This window comes from Dermochelys coriacea, chromosome 5, assembly GCF_009764565.3.
Source record: "Dermochelys coriacea isolate rDerCor1 chromosome 5, rDerCor1.pri.v4, whole genome shotgun sequence".
NCBI lineage: Eukaryota > Metazoa > Chordata > Testudines > Dermochelyidae > Dermochelys > Dermochelys coriacea.
Window position 1 is genome coordinate 69,737,968 of NC_050072.1, and position 18,429 is coordinate 69,756,396.

At 44.5% G+C, this 18,429-nt stretch overlaps 1 protein-coding gene across 17 annotated transcripts in view; it reads left to right on the forward strand.

Annotated features, from left to right (window-relative positions):
- Positions 1 to 9,420: 9,420 nt before the first annotated feature.
- Positions 9,421 to 18,429, forward strand: part of FER (FER tyrosine kinase) — a 395,630-nt gene continuing 386,621 nt past the window's right edge. For 2 of the 17 annotated variants that reach the window (XM_043514876.1, XM_043514885.1), the window contains exons 1-3: positions 9,503 to 9,539; positions 12,895 to 12,960; positions 15,020 to 15,063. The gene's annotated coding sequence lies outside the window, so the exon portion shown is untranslated. Of the gene's footprint in view, positions 9,613 to 9,670; positions 9,966 to 11,491; positions 12,961 to 15,019; positions 15,064 to 18,429 lie in introns of those variants that run through there. The other 15 variants (XM_043514877.1, XM_043514882.1, XM_043514883.1 and 12 more) reach the window with 13 other exon arrangements.

Genomic DNA, 18,429 nt, shown 5'->3' on the forward strand with positions numbered 1-18,429 from the left:
TACCAAGAGAGGGAAAATTTCTTTTGTAGTGAGTCAGCCACTCCCAGTCCCTATTCAAGCTAAAATTAATGGTTTTAAGTTTGCAAATGAATTGTAGTTCTGCAGTTTCTCTTTGAAGTCCGTTTTTGAAGTTTTTTTGTTGAAGGATGGCTACTTTTAAATCTGTTATTGAATGTCCAGGGAGATTGAAGTGTTCTCCTACTGGCTTTTGTATGTTACCATTCCTGATCTCTGATTTGTGTTCATTTATTCTTTTACGTAGAGACTGTCCGGTTTGGCCAATGCACATGGAAGAAGGGCACTGCTGGCACATGATGGCATATATCACATTAGTAGATGTACGGGTGAATGAACCTCTGATGGTGTGGCTGATGTGGTTGGGTCCTATGATGGTATCGCTAGAGTAGATATGGGGACAGAGTAGGCAATGGTGTTTGTTACAGGGATTGGTTCCTGGGTTAGTGTTTCTGTGGTATGGTGTGTAGTTGCTGGTGAGTATCTGCTTCAGGTTGGGAGCCTGTCTGTAAGCAAGGACTGGCCTCCTTCCCAAGGTCTGTGAGAGTGAGGGATCAGTCTCCAGGATAGGTTGTAGATCACTGATGATGCGCTGAAGAGGTTTTAGCTGGAGGCTGTACGTGATGGCCAGTGGTGTTCTGTTATTTTCTTTGTTGGGCCTCTCCTGTAGTAGGTGACTTCTGGGTACCCATCTCGCTCTGTCAATCTGTTTCCTCATTTCCCAGGTGGGCACTGTAGTTTTAAGAATGCTTGATAGAGATCTTGTACATATTTGTCTCTGTCTGAGGGACTGGAGCAAATGTGGTTGTATCTTAGAGCTTGGCTGTAGACAATGGATTGTGTGATGTATCCTGGATGGAAGCTGGAGGCATGTAGGTAAGTATAAGCTGTCAGTAGGTTTCCGGTATGGGGTGGTGTTTATATGACCATCACTAATTTTCACTTTAATGTCCAGGAAGTGGATCTCTTGTGTGCACTGGTCCAGGCTGAGGTTGATGGTGGGGTGGAAATTGTTGAAATCCAGGTGGAATTCTTCAAGGGCCTCCTTCTCGTGGGTCCATAAGATGAAGATGTCATTAATGTAATGTAAGTAGAGGAGGGGTGTTAGGGGACGAGAGCTGAGGAAGTGTTGTTCTAAGTCAGCCATAAAAATGTTGGCAAACTGTGGGGCCACGCTGGGTACCCATAGCAGTGTTGCTGACTTGAAGATATAAGTTGTCCCCAGATCTGAAATGGTTGAAGGGGAGGACAAATTTACAAAGCTCAGCCACCAGGTGTGCCGTGGCCTCATCAGGGATACTGTTCCTGACAGCTTGTAGTCCATCCTCGTGTGGGATATTGGTGTAAAGAGCTTCTACATTCATGGTGGCTAGGATGGTGTTTTCAGGAAGATCACCAATGCATTGTTGTTTCCTCAGGAAGTTGGTGGTGCCCGAAGACAGTTAGGAGTGCTGGTAGCACAGGGTCTGAGGAGAGAGTCCAAATAGCCAGATGATCCTGCTGTAAGAGTGCCAATGCCTGAGATGATGGGGCATCCAGGATTTCCAGGTTTATGGTTCTTGGGTAGCAGATAGAATACCCCTAGTCATGGCTCTAGGTGTGTATCTATGGAGATTTGTTCCCGTGCTTTAGCAGGGAGTTTCTTCAGCAGATGGTGTAGTTTCTTTTGGTACTCCTCAGTGGGATTGGAGGATAGTGGACTGTAGAATGTGGTGTTGGAGAGTTGCCTGGCAGCCTCCTCTTCATAATCCGACCTGTTCATGGTGACTACAGCACCTCCTTTGTCAGCCCCTTTGATTATAATGTCAGAGTTGTTTCTGAGGCTGTGGATGGTGTTGCGTTCTGTACAGCTGAGGATATGGCGCAAGTGATACTGTTTGTTCACAATTTCAGCTGTGCACATCTGCGGAAGCCATCTATGTAGAAGTCCAGTCTGTCATTTTGACAGTCAGGAGGAGTCCATGCAGAATTCTTCTTCTTGTAGTGTTGGTAGGAGGGTTCCTGTAGGTCAGTGCTCTGTTCAGTGGTGTGTTGAAAATATTCCTTGAGTAGGAGACAGTGAAAGTAGGCTTCTAGATCACCGCAGAACTGTATCACATGTGTGGGCTAGGGCAGAAAGAGAGTCTCTGAGATAGGACAGGTTTCAGAGTAGCAGCCATGTTAGTCTGTATTCGCAAAAAGAAAAGGAGTACTTGTGGCACCTTAGTCTCTAAGGTGCCACAAGTACTCCTTTTCTTTTTGAGATAGGACAGTGCCTTCTGCTGACTAAGTGTGTGGTTGGATAGATTAACAATATTGTTCGATGAGTTAAGGGTACCACTCTTGTAGCCCCTGTGACATGTAGGAGTTTAGACAGTTTAATGTCCTTTTTCCTCTGTAGAGAAGTCAAGTGTGCGTTGTAACTGGCTTGTCTTGTTTTTGTAAAGTCCAGCCATGTGGAAGTTTGTGTGGAAGGTTGGTTTTGTATGAGTCTCCAGTTTTGAGAGCTCATTCTCTTAGAGTACCCTGCCCTTGGGACCAGGTGAGAAGGTATGGGATATAGGGGTGGCAGACAGAGTGGGGCACATGGGGCTTCTGGGAGGTCACAAACTGTGGTTTCAGAATGGTTAGTTTGGGGAACAGACTGGGGCGGGTGCACAGGAGCTAGTGGGATGACAGCATTGAGCCAGGGGCTGAATGGGAGCGTGGGTGAAGGGCCACATGGGGACAAATGGGAGGGTAAGTGGGAGTACAGGGTCACGTGTGGATGGAGGGATGGACTGCAGGGCCACATGGGGACAGGGGAGAGCAGGGACACATGGGAATAGAGGCAGATGTGCCTGACTGAATGGGAGATGCTAGGGCTCAGTCAGGCATGGGGGAGACTCCCCAATTCCCTAACAATCCCTCCCCCCAACCTGTTAGATATTTCTCCCATCCACACCCAACAACCCTCCAGATAGACTCCCAGGCTCCTTCCCAGCAATTACTTCTCTCTCCCTTAGCTCCTCCGTTACCCCTGACTACTCCAAGCCTTTGCACTGCTTTTAAGGGGTGCGGGAAATATGTTTGTGTATTGTAGGTTAAATGAATTATTATTCAAAGTTCTATATTAATATGCCTAGTAAGGAATCTATTTGTCAAAAAACATTTCCTGAATCTTTTTTGTTGTCTGTATTGTTACAGACATACTAGTTGACAGAGATTTTAAAATAAATTACCAAAATAATTGAAACTGGCATGATTATATTGTGTTATTTTGACAAATAAAATATGCAGATTTTTAAAATATTATACACAGAATTTTTAACTTTTTGGTGCAGAATTCCCTCCAGGAGTACTTCTGGGAGAATGGACCAAAGGGGAAGTTTACTTCTAATTTGTATGTTGCTGCACAAGGCTGTACTGGTGAACCAGTACAGGAGACCCAATCAATAACACATTGGTGCTTATAAACTTGGAACTGTCCAGCCTGTTTGCAGAGAAGGGCACCTGTGACAAAGCTCCTGGCACCAACAGCCTTTCAGCCACTCAAGCTCTCTTCTCTAGGCTATGCCAGCCCTAACTTCACCCTTGAATTGTTCCCTGTGATATCAAGCCCCTGAAACTGACTATTCACAGAAATTCCAGATCCTCTACACCCAAAGGTGCAGTGTACCCCAGTTTTACCTGAAACTACCTGTAAACCACACAGCACTTATGATAAATCAAAAGTAGGTTTATTTAAGAAAGAATAAAAATTTAAATAGAAAGAAGAAAGAGTGCTGGAAGCAAATGGTTACAATACAAAATAAAATAATCAAATGTGAACCTGTGGCTATACTTACCAGTAGTTACCTATTGTATCTAATACAGATTTTCCTCACCACCCCACCTGCCCCAAGTTCAGTATTTTCTCAATAACAAGGATCCCAAATTTTCATGAAAGTATCCTTGCTCCTCAAGTGTTTTCCTCAGTAAATGAATAGTGCCTTTTCCTATACTTTGTTATACTGAAAACAGTATTTTGTTTCCATTTACAGCCAGGGCAAAACTCAGTCTATTGTAATGTTCCTTTTTTACCTCTAAGAGGTTTTGATTGTTTGGTAATGCCTCTGATGATTTTCCACTAAGGTCTTGGCTACACTTTTGAGTTACAGCGTAATAAAGGAGCCCGGGCGCACTAGCTTACTACCCGTCCACACTGGCAAGGCACGTCAGGCACTCTGACTCCGCGGCTACAACACTGCTGGTACTCCACCTTGGCGAGTGAAATAACGTTTGCTGTGCCCCCGCTGGAGCGCCGCAGCGCCAGTGTGGACGCCCTGGTCCTATAGCGCGCTCTGATTGGCCTCCAGAAGTGTCCCACAATGCCTGTGCTAGCCACTATGGTCATCACTTCGAACTCTACCGCCCTGCCCTCAGGTGATCAACCACCAGACCCGCCCTTTAAATTCTCTGGGAATTTTGAAAAATCCCTTCCTGTTTGCTCAGCCGACGTGGAGTGCTTTCAGTGAATCTTTCCAGGTGACCAGGCCTCCACGCGCCAGGCAAGTCCGAGTATGGAGCAATGGCGAGTTGCTGGACCTCATCAGTGTTTGGGGGGAGGAAGCTGTCCAGTCCCAGCTGTGCTCCAGCCATAGGAATTACGATACCTTCAGGCAGATATCAAGGGACATGATGGAAAGGGGCCATGACTGGGACGCACTGCAGTGCAGGGTTAAAGTGAAGGAGCTGCAGAATGCCTACCACAAAGGCCGCGAGGCAAACCGCAGCTCCGGTGCTGCCCCCGCGAGCTGTCGTTTCTACAAAGAGCTGGATGCGATACTTGGGGGCAACCCCACCTCCATTCCGGGGACCACCATGGACACTTCAGAGCCCAGTGCAACAAGGCAGGAGGAGGAGGAGGAGCAAAGCGGGAGCGAGGGTGCTGAGGCGGAGCAAGACACCCCGGAATTCCTAGAGGCGTGCAGCCAGGAGCTGTTCTCAAGCCAGGAGGAAGGTAGCCAATCGCAGGGGCTGGTGCTTGGGGAAGGACAAACACGAGAGGAGGTTCCTGGTAAGCGGCTTTTATTTTGGGAAGGAAGTTATTCGGTGTGGGCTCTTGGGGCAAGGAGGGTTAGGGCTGCATGCATGCCTAGATGCAGAATAGGGCGTTGATGTGCTCTCTCACATCGCAGTAATCGGCCTCAGCGATCTCTTCAAAGGTCTCATCCAGAACTTGGGTAATGCACTTGCGCAGGTTTCTGGGGAGAGCCACTGTGGTCCTTGTCTCAGTCAGGCTAACTTGTCCACGCTACTGTGCCATGAGGGGTGAGGGGACCATTGCTGCACACAGGCAAACTGCATATGGGCCAGGGCAGAAGCCGCATTGCAGTAGAAGACCCTCTCTTGCTTCCCAGGTCACCCTCAGCAGCGAGATATCTTCCAGGATGAACTCCTGTGGAAAATGTGGGGACAGTGTTCAGTATAGGGGCCCCCTGTCACTGTTGGCTCTCCCCAAGGCACAGAAACCCAGAGGACAGTACAGCCGTGAAACAATCAGTCACGATTGACCCTGTGCTTACTCACCATTTTGGGGCTCCCATGGGTTATATGTGCTCACTTTGGGATGGGCAAATTATGCTATTGTGTAGATTGTGCTTGCCCTTAAATACGGGGGAATCATTGCTCTGTCTGGTGTGGACATGCTGCCTCTGTTAAGTGTTGCATTTTGCCTTTACAGATGCAAAGATCTTGAAATCTCAGCCGTCCGTGTTATCATTGGCTGAAAGACTCCAAAGAATCAGAAAGAGGCACATAGAAGCAAGGAAGACATGTTTCATGAAGCAATGCCGCATTCAAGTAATGAAAATCAAAAAGTGCAGGAGTGGCAGGAGAGTGAAAAGAGGGTCTGCCAGTGGAATGTGGATCACGGGCACCAAAGCACGGAGTGGCTGCTAAGCATCATAGAGCGCCAAGCAGACTCGATACAGGCGCTGGTAGCAATGGAGGTGGAGCACTACCACGCCCCCCCCCCACAGCCCTTGTCCCAAAACTCTTTCCCTTGTGCCCCCATGTCACCTCCAACCCACTTTCCCCAACATCTGGGTCCTTACCACCACTAGCTGCCTCCAACACCTGTAGCTTCACCACCCAGCCCTCAAAACTACAATCCTTACTCACTGCATTCAACCTCCATCACCATGAAGTATAGGCATCCTGAAGTGCAGCACTCAGTGCACAGTACTCCAGATAGGACATATGCAAATCTGTGATGGTACCGTTCTCCACCCCCTTGCCCTTTCTGTTTCCCAAGCAGTTATGTCTCTTTTCAATAAATGAATTTTCTTTTCAATTTTTTGGCTTTGAAAACATTATTTTTTATTGAACAAAGTAAAAGATACTTTCGCCCAGGAAAGAAACAGGCACAGCAAGTCAGCGTAGCAAACGCAGATTCCTACTAACATTGGAACCACTGCACTTCACTCCGTGCAGGGCACCAGACATTACTGGAGGCTTTCAGCCTCAAATTGCACCCTCAAGGCATCCCTAATCCTTGCAGCCCCATGCTGGACCCATCTAATAGCCCTGCTCTCTGGCTGTTCAAATTCAGCCTCCAGGTGTTGAACTTCCAAGTTCCATGCCTGAGTGAATCTTTCACCCTTCTCTTCACAAATGTTACGGAGGTTCCAGCACGCGGATATAACCGTGGGGATCCTGTCATTGGCCAGGTCCAGCTTCCCATAGAGAGAGCGCCAGTGGCCCTTTAAACGGCCAAAAGCAAATTCCACAGTCCTTCTGCACCGGCTCAGCCTGTTGTTGAACCGCTCCTTGTTGCTGTCAAGGCTCCCTGTGTAGGGTTTCATGAGCCACGGCATTAAAGGGTAAGCGGGGTCTCCAATGATCATTATGGGCATTTTGACTTCCCCTATGGTGATCTTTATAGATGTTGGTGACACACATTATTTTTTTACATATTCAGAATACGGTGATTTTCATATTTTGCAAAAAGAAAACGAGTACTTGTGGCACCTTAGAGACTAACAAATTTATTTGAGCATAAGCTTTCGTGAGCCTTTATGCATCCGATGAAGTGAGCTGTAGCTCACGAAAACTTATGCTCAAATAAATTTGTTAGTCTCTAAGGTGCCACAAGTACTCCTTTTCACTTTTCTTCTAAATACCCATAATAGTACTACTAGCACTCTTTGCACTAATGATGTATTATATAGATAGCATGATTGTATTGTTGTATTGCCAATAGTCACATTCACTAGAATCTAATGATGTGTACATGACTTCAGCTACATGAGCATAACAATTAATTTGTAGTAACCTAACTGAACCTGGTGAAAAGTGTAGCATGTGAGATTTACCCATTTTATAGTAATAACATGAAAAAGTCAGAAAAAATGGTTTTCTGTAAGGCATCTACTGCTCTTTAATTAGCACAATACAACATAAATGGAATTAAACAGTTAGTCTGCCTTTTAAGTGCAATATGGAAATGGATAGTGCAGCTTCAGGGCAGAGAATTTTTGTCAGTAACTCTAAGTGCAGTAAATGAGCGTGCAGTAAGATCTACATATTAAAGAATCCTTTCTCAGTCCTTCTGGGGAATTTACAGCAATGTATTACATTCATTATCTGCCTACTTTTGGAGGTGAAACTGCAGTGTATTTCAGAGTCCAGGTGACAGAAGGACATTATAGTGAGAGAGAAGGGAAGTTGGGAGAAGTTAGCCTAAGATGAACTCGAGGAAAAGATTAATGTGCATGTCTCTTCTTCACCATCTTTGCACACCCCTGCACTTTCCTCCAAGAAAGTGTAGAGTAACTGAGGCCTGTCACTCTGACTCCCCCATCATGAATGAGAGTTCTAGTCATCTCAGCTGTGAGTAGGACACAAGAACCATTTCCTGTAAAAGTAAAAATCAAGACTCTTCCTCTTATAAACCTGTAGTATTGACCCAGCATAGCAGTATAATTATGTTATTCAGGGGTGTGAAAAATCCATACCCCTGAGGGTATGTCTTCAATACCTGTCGGATTGGCAGGCAGTGATCGATCCAGCGGGGATTGATTCATTGCATCTACTCTAGACGCGATAAATCCACCCCCGAGCACTCTCCCGTTGACTCCTGTACTCCAGCGCTGCGAGAGGTGCAGGCAGAGTCGACGGGAGAGCGGCAGCAGTCGACTCACCATGGTGGAGACACCACGTTAGGTTGATCTAAGTACATCGACTTCAGCTACGTTATTCACATAGCTGAAGTTGCATAACTTAGATCGATCCTCCTCCCCTAGTGTAGACCAGGGCAGAGTCACATAGTTATACCAACCTAATCACCGGTGTAGCCAGTGCTATGTTGGTGAGAGAGCTTCTCCTTTTGACATAGTTACCGCCTCTTGAGGCACTGGACTAACCACCCATGGCAGACGCTCTTCTGTCAGCATAGGAGCATCTTCACTTAAGTGGTAGTGGTACAGCTGCTCCAGTGCAGCATTTTAAGTGTAGACCTATCCTTACTTTTGGTTACAGTGTGCAGTGGAGACTATCTTCTGTGCATGAGGTGTCCTGGTATTCCTTGCGCAGCATGCTTTCTTCTGTGGCTGACTCTCACAACTCTATCTCCAGTCTATTTCTCTTTGTCCCAAGCTACTGGATGTTTTTCTTTAAATGCAGGCTCCCTGCAGTAAAGGATGCACATCCCAGTTCATGTGAATGGCAGTGAAAGTTTTTAATGCTTTACATTTTTCCTGAATGAACAGGAAAGGAACAACCCTGCCAAGGCAAATAAACCAAACTCCCCATTTAGTTACCTCCAAACTATTGATTTTTGGGCAGGCCTGAGTCACATCTTGAAAGGCCTGGAGCTAGGATCACCAGATATCCTGATTTTATAGGAACAGTCCTGATATTTGGGGCTTTGCTTTATATGGGCACGCACTACCCTCCACTCCCTCTCCAGTTTTCACACTTGGTATCTGGTCACCCTACCTCGGGCAGCTACTGCTGGGGAACCATATCCAGGCGGAACAGGGTGGGCACTTGACAAGGCAGCTTGGTCCCCGTGGTGCCACAGAAGCGGTGCTCTGTCAGTAAAGAACCACTGCAACAATAGCAGCGTGCGCCCGCACCACCAAGCAGGCGGGTGAGCCCTAGTTTCAGGCCGCCCAGCAGCAAGAGCAGGATCAGGATCAGGATCAGGATCAGGATCGTCACCTCTGCAGGATTAGAACCCGCGCGGCTGCCCCGCACTAATCACTACACCAACGCCGTCGGCGACCTTCAGAACGCTCCGCTTATAGCGGCCGGCGCAGAAAGAGGCCACGGCCTCCTCACGTCTTCCCGCCCACTAGACTCCTCTGCCAATCGCCTTGCTTCCTTTGGAGCAGGGGCGGGAACGGCAGGTCATTCCTCTCTACGGAATTGGTTGCTGGACCAAGAGTGTCACAAGGGGGCGGGGTTCATGTGGATTGGCTGTCGGGTGGCGAGAGGTCCGCGCCGATTCGTTAGCAGCGCTCACGGGACGCTGGCGGGGCCATGACGTCACGCCGTGGCAGAGGGGCTCGGCTTGTCAGGTAGGAAGGTGGCGCGCGCGGCGCGGTTCGGCGGCCCCGTATCCCGGCAGCGGAGCTTGGGTGGGGCAGCGGGGTGGGAAGGGGACCGGAGAGGTGGCCTCTGTTCCCGCCTGGGCCTGGTCTGCGGGGCTGTTGCGGGGCAGGATGGGGGGGCGGCTAGGCCAAGCTCGCTGACTTACCTGCAGCCGGGCAGGGGCGGCGGCAGCCGGGTCCCCTGGTCTGTGGGGAGCCTGCGAGCACCCGGTGCCGCTTGTCAGCCCGTGTCCAGCGAGCGACGCCCTACCCGGCTTCTCCCGTAGCGAGGGTCGCTGGGTGCCCCACCCTTTCCAGCCTCGTCAGTGTCGCCCCCACTCCTGGCCTGAGCGGCGGCGGGAGAGCGCGGGGTGCGGGCGTCGCTGCGCGCTGGCCGGGGGTCTGCGCACGAGGGTGAGGCGTTGTTGGGGGGGTGCTTGTGTATTTGCTTCAGCCTTCCCCTGTTGCCAAGGTGCTTCACTCCACAGCTGCTCCCTCGCCCCCTTTAGTGCACGGCCCCCTTCCCCTCCCCTTTCCGCTTAGCGAAACCTCCCCGCCTCCCGTTGTGGAGCTCATGTGCCATTAGTTGTACCCTTGCTTTGTTCACTCTGCTGGTCTGCTACAACCCTGGTTGTTCAGACTGTAGGCTCTTTGGAGCAGGGACTGGGTACTCCTGCTTGTGCAGTGCCCAGCACAAGGGGACTCCATTCCAGCTTGGATCTTGGGCAATGTTTTAATAAACAGTAGTAATAGGCCTAGGGTCCTGAGTGGGGACAGGAGTAGGGTGTGGGGATGAGCCTGAGAAAGTTCTTTGCAAGGGAAAAGGGAAAAGTTGGAGCCTGCTGATTTTTGACCCCAGGTCCAAACTGCTACAAGCAAAATAGAGAACAAATCTAGCTGCTCCTAACACACTAAAAATTCTGGACCTTGATGAATTCCTGTGGATGAACACTGCAAAACCCACCTGCAGCTTATTCTTGATGATTGTCTTCAAACCCAAATTTTCATCACAAACCTATATGAAGTCTTTTAGATGCTGTCAGTCTGAGGTTATGTTAAAATAAAATAAATGGCACTGTAGTGAAAGCAAAGTCAGAGGATTTTGAAGAAGAGAGCTTTTAGGATCATCATCACTATTCTAATTTGCTGTCAATGTAACTCTTAAGCTTAAAAGAATGAAGTGGAAAAACTAGGCTCCTTTGATACCTTGTGTTGTCCTCTCCTGCAGGGCATTTCCTTTCTATCAGACCAAATATAAGAAGGCAGAGCAGCTGGTTTGGTGTAAGAGTTTTGTGTTGGTTTAGAAACACGTATTCAGATGGGCTGCCTGCCTGTAATCAACCACTCAACTTGGAGGCAAGAGGGAGCCTTCAACCCCTTTGTGTTTTTCTCATTCTCTGTGTGTGCTGTTTTGCTGCTTGTTCTGTCTCCATTTCTAAATTAGTTCCTATGGATTGCTCTAGATCAGTGGTTCTCAAACTTGTACTCCTGACCCCTTTCACACAGCAAGTCTCTGAGTGCGACCCCCTTATAAATTAAAAACACTTTAACAGCATTATAAATGTTGGAGGCAAAGCAGGGTTTGGGGTGGAGGCTGACAGCTTACGACCCCCCCATGTAATAACCTTGCAACCCCCTGAGAGGTCCTGACCCTCAGTTTGAGAAGGCTTGCTCTAGATTGCACCACTTGCCAATAGCCAAAGAGCTATTATAGTCTATTTTGAACCCCAGGGCACATGAAAATCCTGGCCATGCCCCTTAGGCAAGCTCTAGGGATGGTTTTGGTAGTAGGATCTACTTTTCTTTCACTGGGATGAGCCACCTGTGGCCACTTGCAATGGCTTCATACAAGCAAGATGCATAACTGTGATTTTTCAACATATATTCAAGAAAGACATTTAAAAGTTGCTTAAAGTCTGATATGGAGTGAAAGTAGAAATATTTTCAGAGATAAACATTCGCCTCCCCCTGCTTAATTTGATTATCATCAGAAATGGAACTGAATATAGTATTTGTTTAATCAACAGATCTGATGCTCATATGTACTGTCATATTTAATACATTTTAATTCAATTGGATTTTTCTGGATTGGACATCATTGGAATTATTAATTATTTTGCCGTTGCAGGACCAAATTCTGTTCTTGGATGTTTATAGAGACTTTGGGCTCTGTAATCTTTATTTCTAGTGATGCTTGATCTAGAAAGATCCCAGTTTATAGCTGATTATTTGTGGAACTGGCAGTTATGAGAAAAAAAGTTTTTAAAAAAGCTCTTGATGAATTAGTGAATCTTGAAGTTAGAGACTAGATCTGGAATCCCAGCATCATTTCTACTGAAGCACTTTGCAGAAGTGAAGTGCATTTTGAAAATCTTCCCATATTTGGAAGTTTTACCATTGACTTCAGTGGCGAATGGAAGCCGAATTAGGTCAGTGCAGAGTGCTCATTTAAATTATTCCACCATTTCTTTCTGGTCTTTGGAAGCTTTCTTTTAAAGGTATGAAAATAGAATATCTCTATGGTGCGGGATTCTTCTTCTTATATGGCATAAAAAACTAATTCTAAAAATATTTTCCTATATGGTTCTTGCAGTAATGAGTATTTTGCATGTTGGTCTAATCCAGTGATACTCAGACCTCAGTGCTTCAGGAGCCAGATTAGCGATCAGCATTACCCAAAGGAGCCATAGTAGCGTGAATTCATTGTTTCATTTACTCTTTCTTTATATATAATTATTCTCATAGCAAAATGACTGACCAAGTATTCTACAATTGGCTGATAACATAGGAAAAACATCCTGATTAGTTAATATTGGTTGATTAAATTGCACAGTGTTTGAATATTATGTGCTGCAAAAAACTGCGGAGATGCATTAAAGAGCTGCTTGCGGCTCTTGAACCTCAGTCTTAAGTATTACTCGTCTAATCTCACTGTCATATATGAATGTTGTTCAGTATATATCAAACCACTTAATGTTCAGCATTATTTTAATATCTAAATTGCTTACCTACACTCTTAAAATCATATGCCCCCTCTGTTCGCTGGCTCTCCTTTCCCTGCACTCTCTTCACCTACTCCAAATTCCTGCTTGCTTTGTGCAAGTTAACTTTTCCTGTTTCTCTTGGGCAAGTAGACTTTCTCAAGCCTAGGTGGTAGGATTTCCTTTTCCTGATGTCACAATTACTTTTCAGGATAGAGTGAAATTCAGATTATATTTTCTCCTGTGCCTTTCTGGCTTGAATGTATTGTATTGTGAGGGCAAGCCGGTTTAGGCTGTTTATCGTCTTGATTTATAAGCACTACTTCATTGGATAATCCAGAACAAGTGTGATTTATTTACAGACCATGACAAAAAAGCAAAGCATGTATATGCAATTTCATACAAGATAAACCTACATTAAAGGAATGGTAAGGTTTCACTGTGAAGCACTCTTCAGAAAATGAAAGCTGTCTGTAGCTTTGACTCTGCCCCCTTTTTCTTGAGTATTATGTTTTTTACTTTATAACCACATACTTTGTTTTATAACCATAGGACAATCTGTTTCAGTCAGATTGTTTGACAGGGAATGAGGCAAGCCTGCGTAGTGAATTGAACTGTGGCCTCACATATTGCAGTTGTATGCTCAGTGAAGCTGGTAGCTGTAACAGCCTCTCTTCAATCATTGTAAAAACCATATGGTGTATATAATGAATGTAATAGGTCTCTTGGAATAGGATGAATGGTGTTATGGATCACCCCAAAGAAGCTCAGTGTTCTGTTTTTACCTAATCTGCAGACTTAGTTTCTCTGTGCCTTAGCTTTATATAAGTGAAATGGGGATAATTCAAATTCCCATTCTCACCAGGATATCAGAAAAATTCAGGTGAGGTACCATAGAGAAATCTCTACTGAAAGAGTTAAAACAAGCAACCCCCAAAACTCTATTTGATGCAGTGTTTGAATGGTAAATGATGTATATGGTGGTTCACAGAGCATGGAGAAAAATACTGAACAGCAGTCTTGTTCACTGAGCATTATTAAACTTCTGTACTGATGAGGCAGAGGTCCTCTAGTAAAAATATGGTATGATCACCTAAGACTATCTTGATTGTACATAAGGAGATGTATGTAAGGTTGCACTGTCAACTTTAAGTTTCTAACATCAGAACATTTGAATGGCTTGCTGTAAAATCTCAATTTTGTAATTTTCTATTATTTTTAAATGGAAAAATGGTGAAACGTAGAATTTCACACAATGTTCAATTATAGTTGCTAGACAGTGGGAGAAAGCTATATATGATCCAGTAAAAGTGTAGTTTAGTGAGGTTGTAACTCACTCCTGAGAATGAACCTACTATATTTCATCTGAAAGATAAAAAACTAATAGGTAAATCAAGCAGTAATAAATTACTAGGACCAAATGATATGCACCCAAGAATTCTGAAGGAATTCATATATGAAGTTGCAGAACTACTAACTGGTATGCAATCCATCACTTTCATCAGCCTCTGTACCAGATGACTGGAGGATAGCTAATGTAATGCTGACCTTTTTAAAAAGGTTCCAGAGGCAATTCTGGCGGATATGATAGAGGTGTATAAAATCTTGAATGGTGTGGAGAAAGTGAATAAGGAAGTGTTGTTTATCCCTTCACATAACACAAGAACCAGGGAATCATCCGCTATTGGAAGACAGGATACTGGGTGAGATAGTCCGACCCAATATGGCCATTCTTATATTTTTAAGTTAAAATTAATTATAAAAATGACATTTTTCTATGCTTCAGCATACATGTCTATGCTTGTACTGTTGCATTCAAACAGTTATTCAAACTAAGTATTCTGCAGGATGATTCTTACCTCACTTAGATTTTGTATGCTGTGCAATTCCTTTTTCAGTACTCCTTTGGCATACTGAAGGCAGAATCCAACCATTCTAATTTCTAACTGCTTTCTAATAGCTGAAGCTGTCACTACCCAGCTTATGCAAATAAAGGTGCATCAGACCTATTTTTCACTGTATGCCAGGAAATTCTTCATAGTTGCCATGGGAATGTCTTAGAGTTATGGTGATCATACCATTATACAGGAGGTCATCATAGATGGCCATAATATTCCTTTCTGGCCTTGAAATTTTTAATCTAACCACTAAAAACTTAATTTTTTGTGGTTTAATTTTGTGTTCACAAAACTGGGGGACTACTGTACTGGCTTGATCCATATAGAATTGTATCTGTTTCTTCGGGTGCCATCTTTGCTAATCCTTTCTGGAGTGAAAAGAAATGCTAGTGTCAAATTTTGTGTTTACTTTTTTTGTGGAGGGGGAGGAGACTATATCATGATGTATAGCAGAAGAATTCTACCTTGCATTATTTAATATACCAAAAAGCTATGTAAAAAGAACATAAAGGTTGGCCTTAATTTGGCTCCTTGTGCTTATGCATAATGATAGTATGTGATCCTGTAATTAAATACTATTTTTGCTTAGGGCCCCTGCTTTAGTCTGTACATAGGGTGGACGGTGCTTGCTTAGTGAGTAGAAATTCAATATTTTGTTCTCATTATTAAAAAGTGGTATATGTCTTTTTTTTCAACACACTGATTAAACCCTTGTCTGTATTCAGAACAGTTCATTTTCTTATGGGCTTTTCCATGATTCTCATTGTTATACTAGCTGATTGCTTAAAAACATTTATTTATTTTAACACACCTGTGAAGAGAGGGTTATATCCACATTTTACTGATGAGGAACTGAGGCAAGGATACATTAAGATAAAAATGTGCACCATTTTTGGATGTTCATTTTGAGATGCCCAAGACTATAATTCTCAGAATACTTAGCATTATATAGCACTTCATATGTGAGTGTTCAGCTCATTTGCAAATGAAACTCCAGAGGGAACACACAACTAGTGACCACCTGTGAAAAGTTTGGTGTAAATAACTTACCCAACATCATATAGGAATTCTATTGCAGAGGCATAGAATCCACTTCTCCAGGGTAACATTCAACTGTCTCATTCGTTACACACCTTGTAACTTCTGAAACAAATAAGCAGGGCCCTACCAAATTCATGGCCACAAAAAACACATCATGGACTGTGAAATTTTGTCTTTTGTGTGTTTTTACCCTATACTATACAGATTTCACCAGGATGACCAACATTTCTTAAATTGGGGGTCCTGACCCAGAAAGGAGTTGCAGGGGGGTTGCAGGTTATTTTAGGGAGGTTGCGGTATTGCCACTCTTTCTCTCTGGCTGGGCGGCTGGAGAGTGGTGGCTGTTGGCCGGGTGGCCAGCTCTGAAGGCACCAGCAGCAGTGCAGAAGTAATGGTGACAATACCATACCATGCCACCCTTACTCCTGCGCTGCTGGGAGCTGGGTGGCCAGAGAGTGGCAGCTGTTTACTTAGGGCCCAGCTCTGCAAGCAGCATGCAGAAGTAAAGGTGGCAATATCATACCATGCCATCTGACTTTTGCATTGCTGCTGGTGGTGGCTCTGCCTTCAGAGCTGGGCTCCTGGCCAGCAGCCACCGCTCTCCAGCTCCGCAGCTCTGAAGGCAGCGCTGCCGCCAGCAGCAGCACAGAAGTAAGGGTAGTAGTACTGCAACACCCCCTACAATTTGCGACCCCCTCCCACGCACAACTCCTTTCTGGGTCAGGACCCTCACAATTACAACACTGTGAAATTTCAGATTTAAATAGCTTAAATCATGAAATTTACAACTTTAAAAATCCTATGACCGTGAAATTGACCAAAATGGACCATGAATTTAGTAGAGCCCATATATAGAGTCAGATTTGACTAATCAAATGAAAAGGACAGTTATTTTTTAAAAAAATCCTCTCAACTTTGACAATGAAAGTAAATATAAATAAAGTAAATTGGATTTAAAAATGCTAAACTTGTTTAAATTTTTCATTAATGAGACACTGTCAGTATTTTAAGAGTGAATAAAAATGTTTCCATTAGAGCAACCTCTACATAAAGTCTCCCTTGTCCTGCATCTTGTGGAGGGTGAAATATTAAAGTCTGATTAGGAACACTGACCATTGCGTGTGGGACAGGTCTTTCCTTGAGATGGATGTGAAGCCACGAAAAGGAAAGTAACCAAGTATCATTGGTGTCCAGCCTATGTAACTCGTACAAACAAATGCAAATCTAAAAACCTCAGGAGATACCTCTCCTTTGAAGAAAAGCAGGAATTCTTACTTTGTTCTTCACTTGATCTAGAAAAGGATTCCAAGACAAGAGCAAAAGATTAAACAACTGATCTTTAATATTTAATTCAGGAGATTAAGGATTCCATATTAATTTTTTTTATAAGGGTGATGCTAAGATGGGTTCACTCGTTAAAGATATTGTTAGTGGAATTCTTCCTCAGAAGTCCTAATGAACAGGAAAGTAGAAAAGTCCCTCAACAGGGACTTCACAGCATCAGGGGATGATGCAGGCTCCCAATTCAGTGGGTACACTCTGCCATTGGCTATTCCTACATGTACTGCCCAAGGGCACCAACCACTTGCAGCAGCACCCTTTGCCTCAGCACTACAACCATAATCCCAGGCTGGTGGGAAGGGGAGGATGCTTGAGAGAGAATTTATGCTGCAGTAGTGGCTTCTGTCCCACAAGGATGAGCCTGGCTCCCTGTTCCATGTATTGTGATCTGGCACATAGGATCACAGTGCCACTCAGATTATAAAGTTTTAAAGTTGATTAGTAAATTGTATCTTATTAGTAAATTGAATTAAATCCAAGGCAAATGGAATAACATCATATCTAGGGTACAGGGTAGGCAACACCCAAGGTAGGTAGGTTAAACCTTTGTAGTTCCAGTCTTAGTAAATTGGAGATGATAGTTCAAGCATTCTGTGTCTGTATTTCTATTATGGGCTCTGCCTTTTCCCCAACATCCCTGTGCCTGAGGTTCTAACTGTCAGTGAGACTTTATTCTAATCCTCTCATCTAAGGGTCTGTCATTTATACTCTCAGTTTCTCTGAAGTCTAGGTATGAACACTAGTACCTAGTAACTGCTAATCTGGCATAGATGATACAACTGACTTTGAAGCCAATATACCTTTCTCACTATATGTCCCAATTTTATTTAGTAATAAAGGTAATTAAGGTTTCATGGGCAAAGTTTTTTTTCCTTTTATTGAAGAGATCTATATCAAAGTAATTTCAGGAATATTTTAAATGCCACTTGATTATAATGACATCTAGATGGTGTAGTGTAGGCCTGTTTTCATAATGAAGAATAAATAGGCAGGGGATGCGGTGTGTCAGAGAGGGTCCATGCCTGTGAAACTGCTGCCTTTTGCATGGGGATGGGGAGGGAGGGGTCAGAGAGGGCCCAGTCTGGTAGCTCCAGGGTATTTCTACCTGGTATTAAACTGTAATTTTGCATTAGTTGATGAACACTTAAAGCAGCTATGAAATCTTTACTGTGTGGTCAGGTAGAGACATAATAAACAGTAATCATAATCAAGTCTCCTTACACTGGACTTACTCCTGCTGTGCTGCTGTAATTGTATATACGTGCTACTGTAAAAGAGACTGAGAATGCAAAACTCTTGTACAGCGCATGTATGCAGTTCAGCGTTAGAAGGTTTAATTACAATTGTTATAATAGAAACCCAGAAAAGCAGCAGCCGCTACCTTCCTTATATGAACCCCTACACCCACCTGCTCCCAGGAACTTCAGTTCTTGAGGGACCCCCCTTATAATCTGCTCCTATGGGTCCCTGCCATGCTTCTCTGATCCCCTTGCTCCTTACTTCTCCCTGTTGTCTGGAGGCTTCCTTGGGGGGAAAGGATTTTTGCTCTTCCTCTCTGTGCCCCACATCTAACCTTTCTTGCCTCTTCCCCTGGGATCCCCAGGAGAAAGTTGGCAT